Raw genomic sequence first — 27,047 nt, forward strand, 5'->3', positions numbered from 1 at the left:
CCACCCACCCATCCATCCATCCAAACCATCCATCCACCCATCCATCCATCCATCCACCCACCCATCCATCCATCCACCCACCCATCCATCCATCCACCCACCCACCCATCCATCCATCCATCCACCCATCCATCCATCCACCCACCCATCCATCCACCCATCCATCCATCCATCCATCCATCCATCCATCCATCCATCCACCATTTTCTATACCACTTGTCCTCACTAGGGTATGTTGCAGCCGTGCAACATGTCAGTCAACACAAATTAACAAACTGGCTATCAACACACCGTACAAAAATACAAATACAGTAGTCCCTCCTTTATCACGGTTAATCGGTTGCAAACCCGACCGTGATAAGTGAATTTCTGTAAACAATGGGATTCCTTCTTTATAAATGGAATGTCCATTTATAAGTGGAAACCCGTTTATGACCTTCTCAATGTGGTTTCATCATTAGAGCCGTCTAGACATTAAATAACACCCCTATGTCACCTTTGCACTCGGATTACCCAATATGAGTAGACATATTTATTTATTTGTATTATTTATCTGTATTAACGTCTCTTCTGTTGTTGTTGTTTAATTTATTGCTACATATGTTTCTTATGTTCTTCTTCTTCTTGTCTTTTCTTTCTTTTCTTGGGAGAATGAACAGAATAAGAATTTCAACTGCCTGTTTTACTGTGCACATGACAATAAAACTCTTGAATCTTGAATAATAATAGAAATGAACACATTAGACATAAATAAGACTCACACACGTCACTTCCCAGGCCTCACTCCTTGAACAAGCCACAGATATTACACTACATATCACGTTTTCTGAATGCCTTATATTTGTATTTTTGTTCATTTAGCCATTTTTATGCTAGAAAAACTAGAAAGCTGCAAAATGCGACTGCGAAGTGGCGAGGGCCAAATGTATGTACCGTATATTTTACTTTATTTAGCCATTTTTATATTTGAAAATGATTAATTTTGGCAAAAAAATACGTCAAATGTGCTTAAATATGTATTTTTTGACTATTAGGCCATATTTAACCATGAAACGGCACGATTAATAAATTATGTTTTGAAAAGGGAAGCTGCGTAATTTGAACCACAATACGGCAGGGGAAGACTAATTCTTTTTTTGTTGATTCTTTTGTTTTTTGTGATGCGAGCATACAAGTCTACGAATTCTGATAATAACCATAGATCGGGAAATGGAACTTTACTTGTTTCCATATAAGAAAGCTGCGACAACAGTACTTGGGTCAGAAGGTCCCATACAAGAGGAAGTTATTAATAATAAATATACCTACCCATTGCTTTCTTGAAATTACTAGACCTATTAATAAATATGTTTAGCATTAATAAAGTACAAGTATTTAGATATTGTTATTAGATTATATCTATTGCATTAAACGTGCTGTATTGATAAGTGTATTCTACCATGAATCACATATAACTATGTAAACAAAGCAATGTACTGTAGAAAAAAGAAGAAGAAGAAGACGTATTTTATACTGCGTTACGTTATGTTACATTACGGCGCATCATGTAGCGCTCGGTTGCATTGTGTTGTGTTGCGTTACGTAGTGTTACATGGCATTACTGGTGAATGTATTAAGACTAAGCTGCCTTACTTGTTTACAGTAGGAAACATGTTATTATTTGACTATGGGTCATCATTTTTAATGGCTATTTTGTTGAGAGAAAATGTTTAAAATGAATGTGGTGCTTTTTGTAAAAACCTTGTATGGTATTTTGCAGTATTTGTCTTATTTTGCACAAACTGTGTTTATTTGTGAAAAGTACCCAGTGGAATCACAGTAAAAGAAGCGTAATGTGTTCATTCACCACACAAAATGTGACCTGACATTAGTTTGAGAGATTTACTGCCAATATTGGTATCAATATCAGTCATGAAGTAATGAAGACTATATCGGTTTATCAGTCGATATCGGTAAGAAAGCCAATATCGAGCATCTCTTGCTTTAATGTAACATGACATAACATAACACAATGTAACGCAACGTAGCGTAACGCAACATCATGATTGCATATAGTGACGAAATGTGACGTGGCCTGACGTGACGTAGCTTGTTTGCTTGCTTGTTCTGGTCCTGGCATACACTAATTTTGCTATACAATCACTGCTCTGTATTACATATAAATGACACATTGCAAGGAATGAGAACCGCCGCATGCTGGCATTTTTCTTCCAGCAAATATTATCAATAAATATGAATATTTCCAAAGGTTCAAAGGGAGAACAACAGATGTTTGCCGTCTTTGTTACCATCAAACCTTCTTTTTAAAACCAGTTCCAGATAATAGTCCTCAGCGGATACAGCGGATCGCTTTACCGGTCTTTTGTTATGTGAGGAACATGGGACAAAGAAAAAGAACACAGATAAAACCTCTCAGTGTCGTTTTTCTTTTTTGGTGGGCGATAACATCCCCTGTGCTGTAATTGGGTGTGAATGGAACACTTGTGCTTGCGTACAGTGGCCTCTCAGGTGAAGTAATCACTGGAAAACATTATTTTTAATAACCGAATTGAATTGAATTGATTTTAATTTCATTTCATTTAATTCAATTGAAATTGTTGCTTGTATTCTAATGTATGGCTATGCATGACTATGTCTGACAAAGCCCTGCATTGAAATTATATAATGTAGAAACATTAAAATTGCAGATAATAATAATAATAGTGACGGTATAAGAATAAGGTCGTAGAATAGCCGTGGTGTAGTCAATAATTAACTGTTCACTCCATCTTCTGCTGGTGTGTCTTAGCTTATCTCCCTCCTTTGTGCAACATAAGCCGTGTAGATAAGCACTCTATGCCAGCAGGGTTACTCATGTCTGTCTTGTTCATTCATCCCCTAATTCCCTCCCCGGAAAGAAAAGAGCGTATTCCCGTAGAATGCAGGTGTTGCAACGCCTGATCTCCCCCTAGCAAACATTTAGTCACTGCTTCTGGCTTTTGTATTGCTGTGGGTAATGTCTACACGCTCTGTCGACGCTGTCAAAACATTGTCCTGATAGGAATGCAGGGTGATTGCACCCGGGAATTTCTTTTTTATGTTGCACTTGCAGCAGACAGGTAAACTATAGGTGGCACGGACAAAACGGACAGAAATCCCGGCAGATTTTCTGCTGTTGTCGCACATGAAGCCTTTAAATCCACACGTGTTCCCAGCCACAGAGGACTTTGAAGGAAATACACAAGAGAGACACAAGGGATAGACATTCTAGAACCAACCCTTTTGGGAGATCTTCGCTCAAGTTCCTAGTTTTCCAAAGTGGGGTACGCAGATTGCCGAAGGGGGTACGTGGATAAAAATAAAAAACGACTTGACTACATGAGCGCCGAGATTTACGTAATGCGCTCGAGCGCCTCATGTGAACAGCCACAGCCGGTAGTACAGTGCAGAAGAAAGGTGACAGCATGAGGTTTTCATTGCTCCGTGTGTGTGTTAGATGAATAAATAAGTAAGTTTGATGATGACGTGTGCACTGAAAGTGCTCATTTACATTGTGCGCTAAATGAGAGCTGGTCTTGCGTGGTGCTGTGACAAATTTTTCTGAGCTGTATGAGCTCAGTGTTATTACGTTTACGTGTGACATTAGTTGCGCTGTACTGATTATTTCCATGTTGTGGCAGACCAAAGCACAGCAAAAGATCATAAAGATCACAGTCCACCACATCTTACCACAGCTTGTCACCAATGAAATACTCAAAACACATACAAATACAAATAAATCCACCAAACAGAAGACAAAAGTGCCAGGAGATCCTCTAAAACCTTCTCTGTTTTAAATTAGTAGCCTAAGTGCGCAATTGAAAAATAAGACATTTTTTGAATATAATGTCATCATTTATTTTATATTTAATAATATATCGAAGATGTTGCATTGTGTGGTTTACGTTTTGTAAGTGTGCAGGAGCAGGGGGTACATGACTTCCAGTCAGATGTCTGAAGGGGTACGCGACTGCGAAAAGTAACTCGTGCTCTAGTTCATCCCAGATGTGTTTGGTGTTGGGTGAGGTGGAACCCTGACCTAAAACCAATCAAACACCCTCAGAATGACAACAAGCAAGACCTTCAGGAAACATTGATAGAATTGTTTTCAATGATTAACTTTGCCGACATTCCACGGGATAATATTTTCTGTGCAAACAGAGCTGATTTCCTCCTGTTGCTCTTCAGTCGTGTTAAAGTAAACGGTTATGCAAGACCTACTTTGGGGGGCCGTTAATCTTCCTGAATTCCTACCAGACAAAACGCGCCAAACATGATGCAATGTGGTCCATTTCTAAGTGGTTTAAATGTAAGTCAAACGTTGTAAAGTACTAGTTGAGACTCTCACACTTCACAATAAGAGTCCCGTCATTGAACTTCAAGCACTATAATCCCGTCCCCTGCAGCATTCTGCACCAGGTATAAAAAACATTTGACTTTCTTTTTCAGAAAAAGACCTATTTATAGAAAATATCCAAATCGAATCTTCCCTGCAAAGTCTTATTGAAAGCCACCACAAAAAGGACTTTTACTTTATTGCATATTTGCTTAAACACGCTGTGACAGAGCAGCTTGATTCCCTCAGAAGTGATGACAGACAAAAGAAAAACAACACTGCATATTTCTTCAGAGAAGCAACGCGTTACGTTAGGTTACTACTGATGTTGATTCTCTGTGGGGGCGGGGTTTGGGGTGCCCTGCCTCGCTCTATGTATTGATTAAACCATCCGTCAAGTAAACTCTACAAGACATTATTTCTAATTAAAAAGTAGGCCATAAATTGTGCTCTTTATTACCAGGCGGGGTGTTGTAAATAAAATTCCAAGAAGCAGATTGTGGCGAGCCTCTTGTTTTTAGAGCCACCGTAGTTAAAAAAAAAAAAAAACGTGATGATGGCACCTTTGGGGTCCTTCCGGCGGGTGTTCGGCAACGCAGATGCAAATCAATAATTTCCGCAGGTAGCTGCTTTTTACGGCTAGGGAGCTAAGGATTGCATACAAAAGAGGTAATATGGAAGCTGGCATATTGCGGGGGTGTAAAAAGTAGCTTGACAAGGATGATGGGTCATGAAAGGTGCTGTTACACAGAGATACCGCAAAACTGAAGCGTCCGATCCGGCATTTATCGGCCTTTTACAACTTTGATACTACCTCTGAAGGTGGAAAATAGCCGGGAAGTCCCCCTATGCAACGTTGGTGCCATTTATACAGAACACAGCTGGGGAAGTGAGTGTCGGAGGGTCAAATTTCACCCCTGCCCACTTTTCAGGCATTCCCTCACATAGAGACATTGTCCCGCCTCTTTTAAAGGTCTAATACGACCACTGAAGGCAGACAATAGTTGGGAAATACTCCCCATTTTATACTAAGCTCTCTTTTACACTAAAAGATGGCAGAAATAAAATAAACAAAAACAGCCAAATACAGCAAAAAGGCCTAATGTGACTAGAAAATGCTACAATATTGATACTAATAACTAATAAAAACACAAACCTTTGTCTTTAAATATGTGTATAATGATGCTTTTTATTATATGTTTTTTTATTATAAACATCAAAAGGACAGCCCTTATTATCATTATCATATATTATTACAACAGTGTTTTTTTTGTTTCAAAAAATGTTGACAATAATATCTTTGAGCGTCAATTTGTGGGACAAGAAACATTTCAAAACGCACCTGCATTGTCTTGTGGCTCAGTTAAAGGGATAGTTTGGATTTTTCAACATGAAGTTGTATGACATCCCCATCAGCAGCGCAGTGCATCCACTGCGACTTACCCCCCCCCACTTTGTCCCGTGAGCAGAGCTCTGGTCAGATTTCGGTGTTAGTTAGTGGGGCCACTTAAGTAAAGAGTTTGGCTTCTCAAAAATAACGTGCGTTCATAAAAGTAATAAACTTGTATCACAAATATGCCTCCTCAAAAAAAATCTGAGCTTGGCGCTACTTTCTCTGCTGTCGCCTGTCCATGGTTATGTATGTGTGTGCATATGTTGTGTATGTGCTCGCGTCGCAGCAGTGCAGTCATAACGTCTTCATGGAAACACTGTCGAACACATAGCGCGCAGTGATTCAACGGGACAGAGAGTAACGCCTGATTTTTTCGAGGAGGCATTTTTGTGATGCAAATGTATTACTCTTTTGAACGCCTGTTGTTTTGAGAAGCCAAACGCTTTGCTTAACCAACGAACCGGAACTACGTTCCTCATCACCAAAATCCGACTTGATGCACTATATTGCTGATGGGGATGTCATACAACTTCATGTCAAAAAATCTGAACTATCCCTTTAAATAGAAAAGTTCGTTGGTCCAGTCATATTTTTTCATAGTCATTTTATCAAAAATCAATGTTCAAATCTTGTCTTGTCTCGTTGTCACACGTATATGTGGCACTGTAAACGGACACACAGACAGAACCATGTGACACACCAAAGCTATTGAAGAAAAAATGCATTTGCATAAGGTCCGTTCTGGTTACTTCGTCACTTTGGCGTATAAGACAAAAAAATATCAGGAGAACGTCCACTGGGGGTAAAGCCAGTCAAATATTCAACACATTATGTTGGCTTTTCAGCAGCAGTACACAACTGCTCACTTCTGGTCGCATAACGGCGACGGGGTGGTGATTTCATCATGCTTTGAAAGTACTGTTTTGCTTGTCCACACGGCAATAAACAAGGTGGTGCTGTAAGATGTTCCCACTCTGGAAGCCGTTTTCAAAAAATGCTGTTTCAGGGGAGTTGTCGTGTGGATGAAAGGCTGAAACAATGAAATATTTGCCGTGTTGACCTGAAAACCTTCCTGTGTGGACAGGACCTTAGAGTAGCGACTCCACACTAGGGAAGGACATACTTTAGTCACCTCTGTCTCGACGCTACGTTACATTAACGTTACAGTGTCACTCCTAATTTTGGGGGGCACTGCTGTCATCAACATGCATTAGGCCAGAGAATTTAAATGGCTATCATAGGACAAATTGATATTGTTTCTGTCTATTTTAGGCCCGCCTCTGTTTCAGACATGAGTCAAAACTGCATATTTAAGAAAAGAATTTATCTAGTTTGCCCACAAGGACAAAAACAAAAAGCATAATTTCATCGCGCTGCTGTCGCCAAGACGACGTCGGTTTTGCACGGCGGATCGATGCGTCTTTATGAGACTTCATTAAGCGACGTGTGCCTTCAGAGGAGGATGCGCACTTAAGAAGGCCTTCTGATGCTCGACAGGGAGCTGCTTCCTTCCTCGCCGGCAACCGTTGTCCGGGTAACAAATGACGACAGGCGACCGGCTCAGGAACCAAACCTTAGGGGTGAAAAGGCCTCCTTTTTTTTAAAAATTTGCATTATTTTGCATTATTTGGAGACACCTGGATGCTAGGGAAAGAAATGGAGGGAGTTTAAGATAACACAAGCAAATGTTTCATGTCATCAGAGGACTTGTGGTCTTAATGCTAATGGTGGCTTGCATGGAAACCACTGCAGCACACATTGACACTGATACACTGATTTTTTTATATTATACAAAAATCATCACAATGATAATATATGTATTTTATATATTTTATGTATTTTAAATATTTATGCAGTCTATTATTATGATTATTATTATTGTTGTTATTATTTTGATTTACAGCTTGATCTACGTAATATATTTATACAATTTATATATATTATTATTAGGGATGCTCCGATCAGGGTTTTATTCTGCCGATTCCGATCATCCATGAGTGAGATACTGATACCGATCACATGGATTAACTGTACATTTTTCAACTTATTTATGATGACTGCTATTGGCCAGGGCCGCCGTTAGACAATTCCAAGGGCCTCTGGAAAATAGGTAATTATTCAAAAACAAACTTTTGGCCGGATTTATTTATTTTTTTGTTCTTTGTCTTTATTTTTGTGAAACGATTTTTATACTGTTTGACACAAACGTGAATTTCATTTGATGCAAGTTTTGGAGTGCTATGAATACATGACAAATACATTCTTCAATAATATTGTTTTAGTTCAGTTCGGTTAACAAAATAGCAACAACACAAAAACAAATATCTTTATTTTAATGTCCTGTTTTAAAGAATAAATTCAGTGTCCACATTGCAGGAGTCTCCAACTTTCATCACTATTAGAGCTGTCAGCCATTTGTGTTTTATTTATGTCTGGCAACATTTAAATTGTATGCTAACTTTATTTACCACGCAGATCACTCAAGCAGTGTGGCCATCGTATTTATGCTATTTTGTGCTCATTTGTCATCATTTGAACGTGATATCCACTTCTTTGTGGGCCAAAAGCAAGTTCCGAACCTACCGGATTGCGTGTTAGTTTTAAAAACAAAATGTCACTGTGGTAAAAAGTCACATTTGGAGTCCGAAGACAAGAAGGTAGGCGGCTAACTGTAGCTGTCGCCAGTGACAGCTAGCAACAGGTGTAAAAAAGACAAAAAGTCAAGCTGTCAAACTGACGTCATTGAGTTTTTACTAGTGTTGATTCACGGGGCCAAACAGAACAAAGTGCGTCCTTTGTCGGCTCAATTCGGGTGTTGGCAACCCCACCTGACATAGCACACATGTAGGGTTTGCCACCGCACCCCGATCGGTTTTTGTGATCGCCTTTAACAGGCATTTATCGGCACATGCCGATCACATATTTTTTATGGAAATCGCCCGATAATAATCGGCGTCCCTAATTATTATTATTATGGATATATTCGTATATTTTTATTTTTATATCATTTGGTCATCTTGGGTTGCATGTAACTAAAAATCAACAGGGCACTCGCTTTTAAATAACGGAGCATTAGCATTGGTCGCCCTTAAGCAAACAGGGCTTTTGTTTTGACGTACAGTCGTCCCTCGTTGATCGCAGTTAATTGGTTCCAGACCCGATCCATGATAAGTGAATTTTTGTAGGATTAAATATTACTAAATGGAATATCTTCATACATATGACAGAAAACATGTTTACCATCTTCTAAATCCAGTTTTTAACATTATTAGAGCCCTCAAGACCTGAAATAACACCCGTATAGTCACCTTTACACTCCTATTACCCGATATAGTAGATGTCATCAAAGAAAATAAGACATATTAGACATAAATAAGATAACACAAACACATTAGCAGTTCCTTGTTGTTTTATTCTGGATACATTCTGGCTTTAAATGGCTTTACACTCGTATTACCCAATAAAGTAGACATAATAAGAGTAAATAAGGCATTTAAGACGTAAATAAAACTCCTGTGTGTGTGTGTCACAGTAAATGTGTTCCCTCGCATCACAGTACTGTACTTCATTCACAATTAGAATGTTCCTTCTGCCATGTCCTTGTATTTTAGTTCATTTAGTTAGTTCATTTAGCCATTGTATGCTTAAAAATGCTCAAATTAGGCCAAGAATGAGTACAATTTGTTTAAATATGGATATATTTCTACTAATAATAGCCAGTATTCAACCACGAAACAGCGACCATTTATTAACTACAGTAATTAAGTGAGGGACGACTGTACAGTAATCCCTCAATTATCGCACTTAATTGGCTCCAGAACCAACTGTGGTGAATTTCCGCAAAGTAGGATTCAACATTAATACACTGTAAATGGAATATTTTTGTAGCCCTGTACGTAGCCCTGTAGACATGAAATAACACCTCAACAGTCACCTTTACATTCATATTACCCAATATAGAAGATCTCATCAGAGAAAATAAGCCATTTATTACATAAATAAGACTTGTGCGTGTGTGTGGTGTAATAGATGTCGTCCGGATGTGCGGACAGGAAGTGACGTTGGGGCTCAGAGTTGAGTTTTAGCTGGATTACGGCCACAACAGAAGCCTGTGTTGTTATTAATAGGACTATTATTATTATGATGATTATGTGTGCGTCTGTTGTGAGATCATTTAAACCTGGAATCATAGTTTGTTATTCCGGCCATCTAGTCTGTTGCTTGTCTCACTGAACAATTACTGACACCTAGTGACCAATGTAAAATACTACATTCTCAATTTCATTGCGGCTTCTTAATGCCTTGTATTTGTATTTTAGTTCATTTAGCCATGTTTATGCCGGCCAATGCTGAATTTAGGCAAAAATACATCAAATTTGCTTCAATATGCACATTTTTGGACTAATAATCGGCCGTATTGAACCACAAAACAGCAAAACATTGAACTGTGATAGCGTGAAGCTGCAAAATTTATACCACAATGTGACGAGGGACGACTGTACTCGGTTTTGGTGCCGTGAAAGTTAGCCACCATTAGCATTAGCACATGAAGACACGCTGAACATTCATCTGTGCTGCCGCTGCTGCTTGCTTGTCAGTGTTATTCAAAAAGATGCTGGCTTTTTTTTTTTTTCATTTTCACCTGGCGCCTTAGCGGCATCACTCCTGCGTCAGCATCATTCATCGCCCTCGGAATGCAAATGAATTCACGTGTGCTAATATGGGATTATCCCGGGAATGTGCGTGCGTGCGCAGGTCGACTGCAATTCCTCCGGCGTAAAAAAAAAACAAAAAACAACAACACAAAAACGAGCCCCACGCCGACTTTTGAAAAAGAGCTGATACAGTATATACTGGCCCCCCCGTGGGTGTCAACTTTTTATGCCTTTTTCCTGTTAAATACGACGTCGTAAAACCAACAGAGGGGGGGAATAAAACCTACGTGGAGTGGTAGGGGAGCAATGTAAACAACATATGCAGCTAGAGTACGCACTAGAACTTGTTGTTGTTGGGAAGACAAAGACAAGGCACTCCACTAAGAAAGCTCAATTACAGTACATACCCTGGTGTTCCTGAATGCATCACATTCCAGATAAAGAAGTCACCGTCCATCCTAAAGAGAAGACACAAAGAAGAAGTCTATGAGTTTATATAATAGGAGAGTTTTATCATGAATGCGGTGGATTCCAAACTAGGCTTAAAGGCCCTAAACGGGTCACAGGTTCATTTTGGGGGGAAGCAAATGGCATCATATATTTGATTACATTTTATTATTATTAAAAACACATGTTTTTCCTATAAGAGTATAATAGTAACATGCTTAAATAGCAATAATGCAATACAAACTATATGATCATTATTATTATTATTATTATTATTATTATGAAATAGCATTATTATTCATGCCTAAGTTCAGAGCACATATTTTTATTCAATTAAATTTAATATAATTTAATGTAAAGAATACAGTTGTCATATTATAAGCAAAAAAGGCATAATTTATTAAAAGAAAAAAATATATTTATTATTTTTATTTATTAATACATTAAATACATAATACAAATATTATGTATTTATAAATAAATACATAATTGTGTGTAAATTGCGTCATAAATAAATGTCGAACCTGCAAAAAAAAAAACAACAACAGTGGCAACTTGGTTAGCGTCCGCTCAGGTTAGCGTGCTCATCAAACATTAAAAATGTACGCCATAATTTTGCCTCAGTCAGCGTACATTCTCTGGTTAGAGTACAATATGGCACGAGTCTCGTTGTGTTGTTGTTACACTGCGTGAGTGCAAACTTAGTTCTTCTTGTATTTTTAATGACAAAATGTCTTTGTTAGCATACTAACAGGAACCGGAAGTCAATTGTGTCGCCATGTCATCAGAGGTTGACTTTCCAAAATGTAAACACAAAACACGTTTTTATAGTTTTACAATTATAGTTGCACATGCATAAAACTATTCCAAATGCGTATAGATGATGAATGAAAGGGATAAATGAACATTTAAGGTTACTACAAGTAAAACTAGATTTATGATCAATAATGTTCACCATTTCTCATTTGTAAGTGCTTCCGGCACAGGAAGGCGGGCGCTTTCACAGCAAAACTAAACAGGCAATGAAACATGACACCGCCTTCCTATTGGCGGAAAAAAGCTCATCATCAAGCAATCAAAGCATGGGCAGCCATTTGGTTGCAGAGAGAGGCGGAAGGGTGAGTCAACACTGCCATCACGTGGCCAAATGATGTGAAGACGCACATCGTGGAGTTCAAAAGTCAACATAAGGCCTGAATTTTCCCTCTGCATGATCAAGGGTGATGTATTCCGCTTGTTTGAGGTAGACAAAAACATACCTTTTGGATGATTTTAGGCCCAATGTGTTGATACAGCATGTCAAAATGGAAAAATAACTGTATAGTTACATACGTGAGGCTGTGCTGAAAAAAAGGAAACCGAGCGAGGCGAGATAAACAGTTTTGCAGGTGAGATATCCATGTAAACACAAATGTATGTGAAACCGCTAAAAACCACTCTGGACTCCAAAGGGTTAAAGTCTCCCACAGTGACACTTTGCAAAGATTCAGTATGGAATAAACTACAATTTTGAATGAGCTACACTTGCGTGCTTTTAGTATATCTGGCCAGTCAGTCAGCTTTTCACCTGATGATGTGTTCAAATAGAGAAACATGTACGCGTGTGCTACGTATTTAGTTTCTGCAGTGTACCTGAAATTTGTCAGAAAAGCTCGTTTTTGAAGCCTTTTCCTGCATCAAGGCCACAAGAGTGCAAACACGAACAGAAAGTCGACAGGATTTGCTCCAAAAAGTGAATTTGCACGCCCTCTTTTCAAGCACAAAACTTTAATCGTCATTCTGCCTCAAGGCAACACATTTTTGGGTCACGTCACAAATGGCCGCCCGTGACGGAAACAAAAGAACATGTGAGAAAGCAGCATGTGTGATGTAGTGTCTCTCTTCCGTATATAAAAGCCTTTACTGAGCCGTCAGCACCAAAGCTCATCAAAGTGTGGCTTATTTTATCAGCCCACTGGAAAATGTGCTGAGAGCAAGGTGGAAGTGGAGGGGGGAAGTCAGCCAGTAACTAAGCCATTGTGACCTGCATACAGTCTCTCAACAAAGGCTGTAATCGTGACCCTGTTGTGGCCAAGCTTCAACTGACAAGCTGGTGTCTATGCGAGCACATCATCGTAATGCTAACCGCTAGCATGCTAGCAACTTGAGTGGACCCATTGTGTTAACATGGGAACGTCTCTTGCAGAATGCTCACAACGGTGGGTGTATCCCATTCAAACAATGCCAGGCAAGCATTGTTACAGCTAGCATGGTAGCAACCTATGGAGATGCATTGTGTTAACACTTGCAGGATGGAAACAACTGAGGGCAGGGCCCCATAATTGCCGCGTTAACGGAATCGCAGAATTGGACAATAAAAACGGAATCTACTGTTAAATGTGGAATCTCGTGGAAATTGACATAATGTGAATGAAATGCCGTCATTGTGAGGAGAAGGAACACTTGTGTGGGGAAGTATTTCTCCGGCGGACCCATCAATGGTGGCGGAATCTCATCACAAACACTAGCCCGCCCCCTTACGAAACTAAGCATGTCGAAACAGCGACCCACCAGCAAAAGTTGGCAAAAAAAAAACAACGTCGCAACTCCTTTCTCATGGAGCGTGAATGAAAGGTGGAGGGGTTAGCTTAGTTTAGCAGACCATGCTAGTGCGGCTGTGTGTGTGCGATTTAGGCTTATGAGTGTGTTACACTGTGTTTTTTGCCGCTTGTTAATGCAAAGGAGCGTTTTATGATGCCCACTGACATCGTGCAAGGTCTGAGTGAAATAAGGAGAGGCACGTTTATTCTTGCTCCCAGTTCTTAACCGTCAACAGACATTCTCAACACACACAACACACTTCCAGCCTTCAAAATAAAAGCACTGTTTGCCACATACTGTGTAAGTGAAGAAAAAGGTTTTAGCTGTATGGCAAAAAATGCGTTCATTTTTATATGAATGTCAACATTTTACGAGAACAATGTTGTAGTGGTGAAAAAAGTTGGTTTTGTGACATCAGTAGTTTATGTACGGTATACCGAATGTTGACACATAAAGTAATATTAAATATTAATAATAAAAATAGATGAAATGTAAAATATACATTGACGTGTCAGACATATGCAGTTTATGGCGCATTACTTGTCAGTAGTCCATATGTTACCTCAGGATCATATGATGCTAATGCTAACATTAAAACAAGATGTCACGACACCATATTATCCATTGGGAGTCATTTATCTTAGCATGTTAGCGTCAGAATGTTGTTATAGAGTGTTTGCACTCTGCACCGTGATGATAAACCTTGGAGTTGTTTATTTTACTATGTTAGCATGTTAGCTTCAGAATATTGTTATGGTAGTCACAGTGTTTGTGCTCCACACCGCAATGATCAACCTTGTAGGAGAACATAAAAGTCAATAGAGGGGAAAATTGTATGGGGGACACTAGTGGGACTTGACACCCCTGGGGTCCTTGACGGCAAGGTGTGGGGGTTTAGCATTTGGCTTTGATGACGACGCCGCCGCCGCCGCTGCAGGACGACTTTAGCGTTCGCTCAGTGGAGGGTCAAGGCCGTGGAGACAAGGGGGGAGGACATACTCCAGATGAGTGCAGCAAGACATCACAGACGAGGATTAGCGCTGAGTCGCGTAAGTGCTCTCCACATGTGTAATTCCACATAAAAAATAAAATACACCACGGATTTAGAGCAAATACAATCTGGACACTTAAGGCTAAGCCAGTGAAATGTCACAAAACAAAGACAGGAAGTAATGGAGGTCCTTATCACCTATAGGAGGGCTTGTTTTGTCTAACAATAACAAGGAACAACTCGACAAGAATAATGCGAATAATGTAAAAATACCACAACAGAGTTCCATCATTTTATGACAAAAAAAGGCACAATTGTACAAGAATAAATGTACATTTATGTAAATAAAGTCTGATTATTGCAACACAAAGTCACAATTTCACGCATAGAAAGTAGTACCTTTATGAATAAAAACAGTAATACTACAAGAAAAAAGGCATACGTTTTGTGGGGTTTTTTTTCTTTCTTTGTTGTTGACTGGAAAGGACGTAAATGGCAAGAGGTCTGCTGTCACTACTAGTGTTTCAAACTGTTTTGGTGTTTTCCTGACTACACTTCCAAGAACACAAGATCAGAACAACTTGCTGACACCACCCTCAAGTTGAACTCGGACAGGCGAGCGGCACAGGCGATTCTTTGAAATAAACAAGTTGCTAGAAAGCCAAGCTAATCGGCTAACTGCTGAAGTTCAAAGCAGTTGCGTAGCAACAATGCAAAACAAAAAGCAAAATGATACCGATCCTGGAAAGCCGGGTCCACAATCAGAAAGACTGCCATTCTGGGAGTTGAATGGTAATGATTTGATATTATATGGCGCCTCGAAGAACGTAATTTCGGGTCCACAATCAGAAACAGTGCCATCCTGGGAGTTCAATGATGAGGAATTGACATTATATGGTTCCTCGAAGAATGTAAGTCTTCACAACTAGACGCAGAGGCACAGAAAGTTGTTATTTTGATGTTATTTTTTGCCCTAAAGAAGGAGATGAAACAGGAAACTGTAGCACTAGGCCTGTCACATCAACAAATTTTGCTGATCGTTAAGTGTGCTAAAATTTATCGACGATAATCGATCATTTGGACCTTTTTTAAAACCATATGATCATTTGTTTTATTATTCAATGAACATTTTATCATGTCACAACTGTGCCACAAGATGGTTGCATTTCTTTTGCAATGTAGCGGGTGACACTGTGAACGTGCACCATTTTGCGATGTTTCATTTAATCTTGACTCCGCCAATCAAACGGCGCAGTAAGAGGTGACTGTCGGGAAGAAGGCTTTGCTTCACATCCACACTGGAACGGTGGCATTCGGCTTAGAAACCATCACTTTTGTGCCTCCGTTCACATTCGCGTCTGCTTGCTAACTATTTCCTATAGAGCCAATGTACACAGACACAAGCAGAGTGAACCCTCTTGTCATCCAGCCTGTGTGCCACAGAGAGACTAGCAGATGGATCAGACGCGCATCCATGTAAATGTCAACTTATCGAGGGCTCATAATTATCAACCTTTTTTTTTTTCTTATCGTTTGATAAATCAATATATCCATTATCGTGACAGGCCTACGTAGCACAAATAAGGTAAGATCTAAGAGGCCTGCAAACACAGAACGACAGCTTCAAGAAGAGCTTCTAGGAGATCAATGAAGAGGTCATAAACCTGAAGGAGGAAAATTGAGGACACCAAAGCACTAAGGGGACGATGTCAAGGTACTACAGGATGATAATGCTGCCTTGCGCGCTGCTCTTAAGGGGGGGAAAAAGGGAAAAGGGAAATAGAGCACTACGCAATGACACCAAGGTACTCCAGGATGATATCACGGTACTACTGGGTGATAATGCTGCTTTCACTATTGAGGAGGAGAACGAAGCAAAGGAAAAAAAAGTCATTGAGCAAATGAAAAATGCAATTGATGAGATGGATCAGAATGCACGAATGAACAATGCGGTCCTCACGGGGCTCCGAATTATACCCAGGACAAATGTCAGGGCAGTGCAGAACAGAGACTCACACAAAACGGATGTTCCCTCAACACAGCACAGGTAGCCATGTTTCTGTATTCAATGACACTCACAGCACAACATGCAAGTCTGCAGGACAGGAAGACCTGGAAGTGGAAACCTTTAGCTATGAAGATCACAAACGATCGGATTGGAGAATGTCATAGATCCGGATAACAGGGGACAAATAATTGCTTTTCTTATATGAAAGAATAATGTAAATAGTGCGTGTTGAATACAGGAAGTGATGTGAAAAGAAGAGGAAGTAGAATTAAGTAAGTTCTGCTTCTTCCGACATGAACTAAATTGCAATCATACAAGAAAATTAGAATTTTACGAGAACAAAGTCGTAGTTTTACGTGAAAATGTCATAATGTTTTTATAATTAGTTCAAATAAAATCGTTGTATTTTATTTTATTTAAAAGGTAAAATATGCATTGAAACTTTGGGATATGTGCAGTTTATTGCACATTAGCGGTCAGTAATCCTTACGTTACCCCGAGATCACGTGATGCTAACGCTAACTCTAAAACAAGATGTCATAACACCAGGAGATTTTTTTATTCAAATCTATTATTTCTGTAGTTATGACTTCATCTTCGCAATCTATTGAAATTGATGCCGCAATCTTTCATTATTGGTTGTCTTTTTTTATCGACAACTCCAACACACCTAAAGGAGGAGCTGTCGTCATGACACACAGCCCAAAAAAGCTGCCGTGGCCCCCACATGGCCACCATCTCCTTCATCCCCGATCCTCCTCTTCCTGTGTTCCTGCGATATCTTGGTTGTCTCCTCGCTAGCCTGAATGGACGCATTGTGTGACTGGGCAGTCCACTCTGGTCCAACCACACACACCTGTCAACACATGTCCTTGACGCCTTGGGTGCTGAGACCCCCCAAGAGCCCACCCGCCCACAGGCTTCTTGAACACACACACACGGACACGTTCTTAAAAGCCATCCAATAATATTAAATAAACATGCTGTTTTGCTGACGCACATGAAGACATAAACAATTTTTCGTACAAACACACACACACACACACACACACACACCCTCGTCAAGGGTCAGGTTTCATATTTGCCAGGGTGGGCCAGTCCACGATTGAGAAGTAAACTACTTGTAACTTAATACACACCTTCAATGACTTGCAGACTGCTTGACAGAAAGGAATCATTATTATTTTTGGGATTATTTTAATTTGTTTTATTATTTTTATTATTGGCTTTTTTTGCTACATGTACAACAGTTTTCTTGTAATGCTGCAATGTTTGTCTCGAAAAAATATGGTTTTATTCTTGTCATTTAATTTTTTGAACGTATTTGTGCAATTAATTAATTAATTTGGGAATTACACAAATGCAGCGTGACTCTTATAACTGTTTTCCTCGTCATTTTGCTCTTGTAATGTTATTTTTTTTTCTCTGAATTGTATTTACTGAATTACATTTGTGTGGGAATGAAATTGTGAAAATGACATGAATTTTCAACTTTTCTCTGGAGGCAAAATTGGATTTTTATCCATGTAGCTTTACGACTTTTTTAGCCGTTTGGAGTTACTCTTCACATTTGCTTGTTAAAATTGCAACGTCAATCTTGTAATATTACAACTTTTGCCTAAAAAAAATACATTCTTGTATGTTTCTGACTTTTTTCTTGTAATTATACTTTCTTTTATGATTAGTTTCAGTGTGTCCCTGCTACTCCTCCTTCATGCTTTAGTTTACAGCAGGGGTCCCAAACTCAGTATCGAGGTAGAGTCTTGGGGATGCTGGGCCGCATCAAGTATTCACTCCGGAATCACAAGGCACGCTGGGAGCCGCCATCACTCCCGTCGCTGGGGGTGCTTCTGGCTTCCCAGTGTGCTTTGCGGTACTTGTTTTGTAAAAAGTTGCTAAAGTTACGTGTTTAGCATTAACTTCCATCCATCCATTTCCTCACTAGGTTGGCGGGTATGCTGGAGCCTATCCCAGCTGACTTCGGGTGAGAGGCCGGGTACACCCTGGACTGTTGTGCTGTCGTTGTTGTATTGGCACTGTGGTTGTGATTGTGTTCTGCTGAGTGACCCCCCTTGTTCCTGAGTTCAGTATTGGCTTGTGTTTGCCTAGCAAGTACGTCTGAATTTGCTGCACTTCCACTAATCTTTGATTTCAAGCAGGGGGCCACAAAATATGGTCCTGCGGTCTGCAAATGGCCCGCAGTGCTGCGAGTTTGATACCCCTGGTTTGAAGCTTTGGTTTCACATTCGCTTGGTAAAATGACAACATCCTAGTTCATCATTTGACCTATTTTTTGGGAAATTTGGACATTTACTGGTTAAAATGACAACACTAATCTCGTAATACTAAAACTTTTGGCTTAGAAAAAAAAATTGTACTTGTAACTTTATAACTTCATTTCACGGAATTGTACATAACTGCGTTTTTTCGAGAATTCTCCCATCAGTCAGTTCCTGTAACAGATTACTGTGACCACCTTCATAACATTTGGTTAATACTTTCTACTTCCTTCCTTCCTGTCGTGAATATGTGCCACACCATTAGGTACGCAAGCCTAATGGACAACCTACAGTATGTATCGTTGTTGTTTGCAGGGACATATGACTAAAATATCAGTGTTTTGAAACACTCAGCAACATTGACTTGATGTAAAACACACATTGGTACTGAATTACAGCAGCCAACTGCACAGAAGAAGTGCTTACAAGCCCACTAGGTCTCCATCCAGATGTACGGCATCAGTGCTAACCTTCACCTACATACGCCGTCTGCTCCATACGATGCTTCGGAGTGCAGTGCAGATAAAACCTCTGAGCCCAAGGCTATCTGTCCACTAAATCACATTTGTAGTTCGCTATTAAACACAACCCCGAGGACGATGAGAAGTCAAAGCCGACCAGCAGAGGAATGATAGAATTACCACAGCTGAGAGAGTCTGTGTTGTAATGTACGCCACGCTGTGATGACAGCATCTGCTTTTTTTAATAAAATACGACACAGGAGCTCAAGTTTGTCCAGACAATGACGATGCATGAGGAAGTAGGTGGTTTTATAAAGCATGAAGAGCGTTGACAAACACATGACGCCTTGTCAACCACAACATAGCATCATTTTCTATTTCTATTTCATTTGGTTTACAGAAGTGTAGCGGTTTTGTGCAACAGGTGTGGGATCAATTCCCACCGAACGCACCCTCACAATTGAATAATGCGAGGAGACAGTCATATTTTTACGCAATAAAAACCTTAATATCACAAACATCAGAATTTTATGAGAATAAAACTGTGATTTTACACAAAAAAAGTCACAATTTTACGAGTATAAAGTAATACAATCAGTAATAATAAATGAATAGATACATTTTAGCAACAGGAGGTGCAATGTGGTTTTCATCCTGGTCGCGGAACACTGGACCAGCTCAACACCCTTCAAGGGTGCTGGAGGGTACATGGGAGTTTGGCCAACCGGTCTACATGTGCTTCGTGGACTTGGAAAAGGTGGAAAAGGCATTCGACCGTGTCCCTCGCGGAGCCCTGTGGGGGATGCTCCGGGACTACGGGATAGGTGGCATGCTAGGGGCCTGCTTCGCACTGTCAGCAGTAAGTCCAACCTCTTCTCTGTGAATGTTAACCTCCACCAAGGCTGCCCTTTGTCACCAATTCTGTTCATCGCTTTTATGGACAGAATTTCTAGGCGCAGCCAAGGCGTCAAGGGGGGCCGGTTTGGGGGGCCCCTTAGGATCTCGTCTCTGCTATTCGCAGATGATGTGGTCCTGAAGGCCTCATCGGGCTGTGACCTTCAATGTTTACTGGGGTGGTTTGCAGCTGAGTGTGAAGCTTCTGGGATGAGACTCAGCACCTCCAAATATGAGGCCATGGTGGATTGCACCCTTTGGGTTGGGAGTGAGGTCTTGCCCCGGGTGGAGCAGTTCAAGTATCTTGAGATCTTGTTCACAAATGAAGGAAGATTGGAGCATCAGATCGACAGTCGGACTGAGGTCGCTGTACCGGACCATCGTGGTGTAGAGAGAACTGAGCCGGAAGCAAAGCCCTCAATTAACAAGTCGATCTATGTTCCCACCCTCAGCTACGGTCATAAGCTTTGGATCGTGACCGAAAGTGGTGAAAAAGTTTCCTCTGTGCGGTGGCTAGACTCACCCTAACAAATAGGGTGAGGAGCTCGCTCATCCAGTAGGGGCTCAGAGTAGAGCCGCTGCTCCTTCACATCAAGAGGAGCCAGTTGAGGTGGCTCGGGCATCTAGTCCGAATGCCTCCTGGACACCTCCCTAGTGAGGTGTTCCAGGCATGCCCGGCCGGGAGGAGGCCCCGGGGCAAGCGTAGGACATGCAGGAGAGATCATGTCACACAGCTGGCCTGGGAACGCCTTGGCGTCCTCCTGGTGGGACTGGAAGAAGTGGCCGGAGACTGGGAGACTGCTGCCCCCACAACCCGGATAAGAGGAAGAAAATGGTTGTAATAAATACATTCTGCATCAAGCATGTAATAACTTTACAATAATAAAGTCGTACTAATACAAAAGTTATCATTTTGCATAATTAAAGTTGCAATCTCATGAAAATAATGTAACAATTTGAAAACAAGTCGTACACAACAAAAAGTGGAACCTTTCCGCCAAAGTCGCTATTTTACGGAAATAAAGTATTTTACACGAATGTCCAAATTTTGTCCCAAAAGTCATCATTTTACCAGAATAAAATTGTGATATTGCAAACAGCGAATAGCGTCAGAATTTGATGAGAAGAAAGTCGTAGAGCGGTCACAGCTTTACGAGAATAAAGTCACAATTTCATGAATAAAGCTGTGATCTTAAGACAATAACGTTGTAATTGTCGGAATTGTAGGGCGTCGTATTTTGCATGGCGTTAAAAGTCCTACTGTGGCGCGGAGACAGATGGCCAGTAGAATGGAGTTCTATCCCCATTCTATATCTCACTCTATATCTCTTATGCGTGACCAATTCGGTGCATCTGCTGCATGGGGCGGTTCACGGTTAGTGGGGAAGTTCTCAAGGCAAACAGGAGGAAGTGGTATCGTGTCATTTATCAAAACACCTAAGCAGTTTTGTATTCTTCTCATTTACCATGAATACCATTATTTTTAGAGACAAGTGTAAGTGGTAATACAGTGGATGTCTGCGTATTTGAGATCCGACAGTCACGACACAGCAAATTCATTCTGTTTTTATGAAGCCATTTTTTTTTGTGAGAAAGACCACCTATTTGTGCTTTTTCTCCCCAAAAATAGGTCTGTTTTTTTTGCAGAAAACCCATTTAATTGACCCCAAATCGGTAATAATTTGTAAATACAGTAGTACCTCGCATAACGTAAACCTCCTTTTATGTAAATTCCAGAACTTATGTAAAGTTTTTGCATCGTATTACGGAAGAAATTCCATATAACGTAAAGCGTCAAGTCGGTGCAAGTTCGGACTCACACTTGGTGACGCCTTCTGACGCTTCACGCTCTCATTGGCTGATTATCGGGGCACCGCCTACGCTCTCATCTCATTGGCTGAGTTATACAGCACATACGTGCGTTTGTGTGAGAGACAGGCTTGTTCCTTCAAACTCCTTCCTCATCGTAGTCGCCCTTAAACTAACTTAAACAATTAAGTTAAGTTACAAATTAAAATTTTGCACACAGCATTATCGTGTAGTGCGTGTGCGTTTGTCTGTGAGACCAGCTGACTCTTAGACTCTTTGAGTCGCGTTTGGACTCAGGCTAGTCCTCCTCCTCCTTCCTGCCTCCACTTGCGCTCCTGATCAAGACATCTCGTGAATGGTAAGATTGTTTTTGTTTTTCAGTTTTATTCATTTACAGTAATCTTATTTATTATATTATTTTATATTGGAATGTTACTCTACTATGTTTATGCTAACGCTTTCTTATATTTTCCCACCATATTTGGTGGACTTTGAATATTTTGAAGGGCCAAAGGGGTGAGTTTGGGAAGATCTTGGAACGGATTAGGCTATTTACATGTATTTTACGCTTCGTATAACATAAAAACCCTGTAACATAAAGGTTCTCGGAACGGATTATTTACGTTGTAGGGGCGTCTACTGTATGTGCTAATAGAGCATAAAATGTCAGTGTAATACATAACTGCATAATAACACAGCATACAGTACATGTTAGTGTGAGGTTTGAATGGCAGAGCACTTTTGTTTGTACCTTGTACTTCCTGCCAGTGGTGCCACATCCACAGGAAAGGAGCACAACCTACAACATCTCTGGTTCACTTGCAAGTCAAAAGGGTTATTTTTGGTGTGAGTTTTCAGGCCCTGCAGTGCCACCCAAACCTCCCGCACCTTCTCAGGATTTTGTCGAGAAACAAAAGTGCAGCAAAAAGGCATTACTGTTGCAGGAGAAGGTTGAACTTCTGGATATGCTAAAGGGAGGAAAAACATTTGTCTCCATTATGCAGCGTGTGAGGCACTTGGTTTGTTCTTCTATGCTTCTTAGCTTCCTTTGTCACGAGTGAATAATGGCATCTAATAATTACCACAGTTGCTTTTATTGCAAATGTTGATCCCAAATCAGACGAGAAGTCAACGTCAAGCGAGCAGGAGGGTTTGGAAAGGGAGAAGCGAGGTGGCGTAGTATACGGTGCTGCCTCATTGTAGCACAATACACACTTTATGGCTTTCTCAATAATTCGCATTTATTTGCAATTCACGGGCGCCGTCCATTAAAATGAGGACTTACAAAAGTCGACGTAATCGTCCAAAAGCCCTCATTTGAACAGAAAAAGTTTGAATCTTGCAAGATTACATGATAAGATGTCATCATTTTATGATCGGGAAAAAAGTGGCAGCTTTACGACAATAATGTTGCAATTTTACGACAAGCAAAAAAGATTTGTCATAGGAAACCATAACCAACCTGGGGTCCTTTTTATTTCTCGAGTATTTCCTAATTGGGTACCAGGGATGGTAGTCCAGACTGTCATATGCGGGGGGCGGGGTACGGAGCCCCTCTTTGCCAGCAACAGAAGAGGTTCCAATAATAGTCTCTGTCTGCAGTCTGTCCATTTCATTCCTGCTCAATTTCACCCTCACCGCTGTAATTAAAAGTGCCTTCTTACAAACTTCACAACTAAATCTGCGAGAGGCAGCCAAGGTCTCCCTGGGGAGTGTTCAATAAAGACGCAATTAAAGAAGAAAGAATAATACTTTTACCAGAAAAGTTGTCATTTCACAAGTCGGAATGTTACATAAGTCTTCATTTTACCAGAATAAAGTGGTAGCCTTGCAAGAATGGCTCCATAAAAAGACGAGAGGAAAAAAGTGGAAACTTTATGAAAAAATGACATAAGATATGATGATATCAGATATGGTGTATGATATAAGTTACATAATAATACTTCACTATGACAAAGTTGTCATTTCATGTGAAGAAAGCAATTTCATCGCTTTCACAAGGCTAAAAATAGCAATTTAAAGGAGTTGTCATTTTACGAGAACAAGAATAAAGTCATGTTTGCACGACACAAAATGTCGTCATTTCACACGACAAAAACATCGTACTTTTACGAGGAAAAAGTGGAAACTACTCCAGCTTCCTCCCACATTCCAAAATTATGCGCGTGAGGTTTTTCAAAAGCATCAAAAACAAAATTACCATTTTGACTCCAAATATAAAACGACTCCTCCTGTTCAAGACCTGTTTTTAACGACTCTTTTTACCCAAATGTAAGAAGAACCTGAATATAAGGTGACAATATAAGGTGGCTCTTTTTCAAGAGCCATTTTTTTTAATATGTTTTATGGACAAAAACCATACTGTATACATCAAATATTGTCAAAACAGCACTGATGATGTCACTACAGGGGAACTCTTGATGGAATTTCTGTCCACGATGATGAATCTCTCTAAGCCACCATTCTTTCTCCTCAATCCATTCATCCCTTTTCTTCATTCCCATTGTCTACTCATGAACAGTCCTGTCATCGATCACTAAAGTCAACAACGTCTTTGTCCATGTCCCTTCCTAAACCGTCTTCTGGCTAACTCCGCACCATTGGTCCATTTAGCAGAGGCATGGGTGCCGGTGCCACAGGTGCCGGGCTTCCTTTCTTGTAGTCTTGTTTATGTTTTGGGTTTCAGCGAGCGAGCTTTGTGTCTCACGCAGCTGGAGAGACCTCGTTAGGATCACAGCAGAAATAATTGGCAACGCAAAGGTGATGGGCTAATTTATGTCCCTCAGTCAGGAGGAAAGTTGACTCATTTTCAACAGGAGAGATCCTCCCCCACTTAAGCCTCTTGTAAAATAAGGATGACTTTCAGGAAAACGACCATTAAGACGCAATTCTTGTGAAATGATGATCTTATTTCTTGTCGTTTAAGACTTTTATTCTTGTGAAAGTAGTCCACTTTTGTCATAAAACGATTAACGTTTTTCAACCTAAAATTCAGTCATTCTTTAATGACTTTTTTTTTTTTCCCATCAGATGATGAAATTATTCTCATAACATCACCGTTTTATTCCCATGGGATTACCGTATTGATTCAAATATACGACCCCTCTTGTTCAGGGCTCTTTTTGGAAGGATTTTTTTAGAGACAACATTTTTTAAAGACAAAAAAGAGGACAAAATTACTGTATTGACCTATATGTAAGACGACCCTATAAGACAACGCCCTCCTTTTAAAATTATTTCAAGAGAAAATTAAAGACCAAAAATAAAACAAATTACTGGATGGGCTCAAATATAAATCAATTATATTTTAGTTTAAACGTTTTTAAGTATAAGACCACCCTCTTTTTTTAAGCTAGTAGAACAAGGGTGTCAAACTCTGCAGGTTTTCTTTCCAGCCGGTCACTAAAGCAGGTGATTTTAATGATCAACACCTTCAGTTTGAGGGAAGGAGCTCATCAATTAAATCACCTGCTGAAGAAACTGGTTGGAGAGAAAACCTGCAGCGTCTCGGCCCTCCGGGACACGAGTTTGACACATGTGTAGTAGAACGTATTTTTAAGCACAAACTCAAAGACAAAAAAAGAGATAATTACCATATTGACCTGAATATAAGACAACTTCCTCTTTACACATTTTTTTGGGGGGGGAGGAAAGACAAAATTGCAGCATTGACCCTGAATATATGACAACCTGATTGTGTAAAAACAATTTTAAGACCAAAAAAAAAATACTACCACATTGATAAAAATTTGAGCTGTCAAATGATTAAAAATGTTAGTCAGAATAATCACAGTTTTTAAATTAATTAATCATGATTAATCACCATTTTTACTGTGTTTAATGAACAGAAAGATCAATGGCAGGACAGGATTCTATATATTTGTATGTATTAACAGCTCCAAATGAACTGAATATGTCAGTTAAGCTAAAAGATACCACGCAAGTCTAAAAATCTATTTGTCTATTTCTCCATTTGTCGAACACGAGTCTCTTTAATAGTAGCAGAACATTTGAACCACACTTGAAACCGTGTTTTTACGAGCAATGAGGGGTTGTGTTCAAAGACATCACGTAATTTAAGGTAAACTGACTTGTTTTCCGTGTATTTTCCAGCATATTTAAATGTAGCAAATTTCACATCTGAATTAGGAGCTACGAAGTGAGTGATAAGACTATCCACTTCATGTTTTTCTTTATTTTCCTGTTTAATTACACACACACACACACATATAAAGCCTTTTTTGTGATGTTCGGAGTGTTCCCGAATGCATCTTCCTCACTTCCTTATTGTAATGAGAATGAGGAAGTGCTGTTCCCAGGATGAAGGGACTAGAGACGTGTGTGAGTTGGAGATACATACAGTATATGCTGTTGGAATTGTACTGCTGCGATGTGTTCAGGTCACAATGAAGTTATAAATCAGCGTCAGACTCAGTGTGACTGTGTGGGTAAGCACAGTGCTTCGGAGCAGTGTAGCACTCCGTCTGCCGTCATAACAGAGCATGCTTGCTCTGGTGTGCGTGCGTTAATAACACCGAAAAAAATGCATGATGAATTAAATAAAGTAGTTACCGCCGTTAAGACGTTATTTTTGACAGCCCTAATATATGACAGCTCTTATATTCACAGTCGTTTTATATACATAGTGTATGTCTTGCGGCATCACGAGAATGGCTAGCAAAGATCTTTTTCATTCATGGTCTCAGTCCATAAAGCTCCATCAGGATAGGGAATACATTGAAAAAGTAACAATCAAGACTTCTTTGCTCCGTTTCCAGAAAATCCCAGCTGACTTCAAGGAGTATTTTCCATGAAAGAAAACATCCTTCCAGCGACTACCCTGGCTACCTGTATCATTGTCTTCTGCTTATTATTTGGCTGAATGAGCTGCATCGTGTCTCGCGGGGATGGGGGATAGGGGGGGACACACACGTTTTGACATCATGACTGATTACAGTCTTACGGCAACCAATGAAAGTCCTGGTCTTTGCTTGAGAACTCCGCAGAAGACATTAAAGCTCATTAACGGCGGTGAGAGAGACGTGCTCATGAATGGAACCAGGCTGTAAACAACACGGAACAATCTCGGGTCTACGTCCGCCACCGCTTGTGGACAAACCGAAGATCTCAGCACTTTTTTTGTCCCAGAGCACTCAATTAGGTTCAAGGTGAGACT

The 27,047-nt window shown here is 40.1% G+C and overlaps 1 protein-coding gene across 16 annotated transcripts in view; it reads right to left on the reverse strand.

Moving 5' to 3' along the window:
* LOC129194612 (adhesion G protein-coupled receptor L3-like) overlaps positions 1-27,047 on the reverse strand; it is a 197,573-nt gene that overhangs the window by 163,111 nt on the left and 7,415 nt on the right. For all 16 annotated transcript variants that reach the window (XM_054799784.1, XM_054799789.1, XM_054799783.1 and 13 more), the window contains exon 2: positions 10,810-10,860. The gene's annotated coding sequence lies outside the window, so the exon portion shown is untranslated. The remainder of the gene's footprint in view (positions 1-10,809; positions 10,861-27,047) is intronic.

The sequence above is a fragment of the Dunckerocampus dactyliophorus genome, chromosome 15 (genome assembly GCF_027744805.1).
Source record: "Dunckerocampus dactyliophorus isolate RoL2022-P2 chromosome 15, RoL_Ddac_1.1, whole genome shotgun sequence".
NCBI classification, from domain to species: Eukaryota; Metazoa; Chordata; class Actinopteri; order Syngnathiformes; family Syngnathidae; genus Dunckerocampus; species Dunckerocampus dactyliophorus.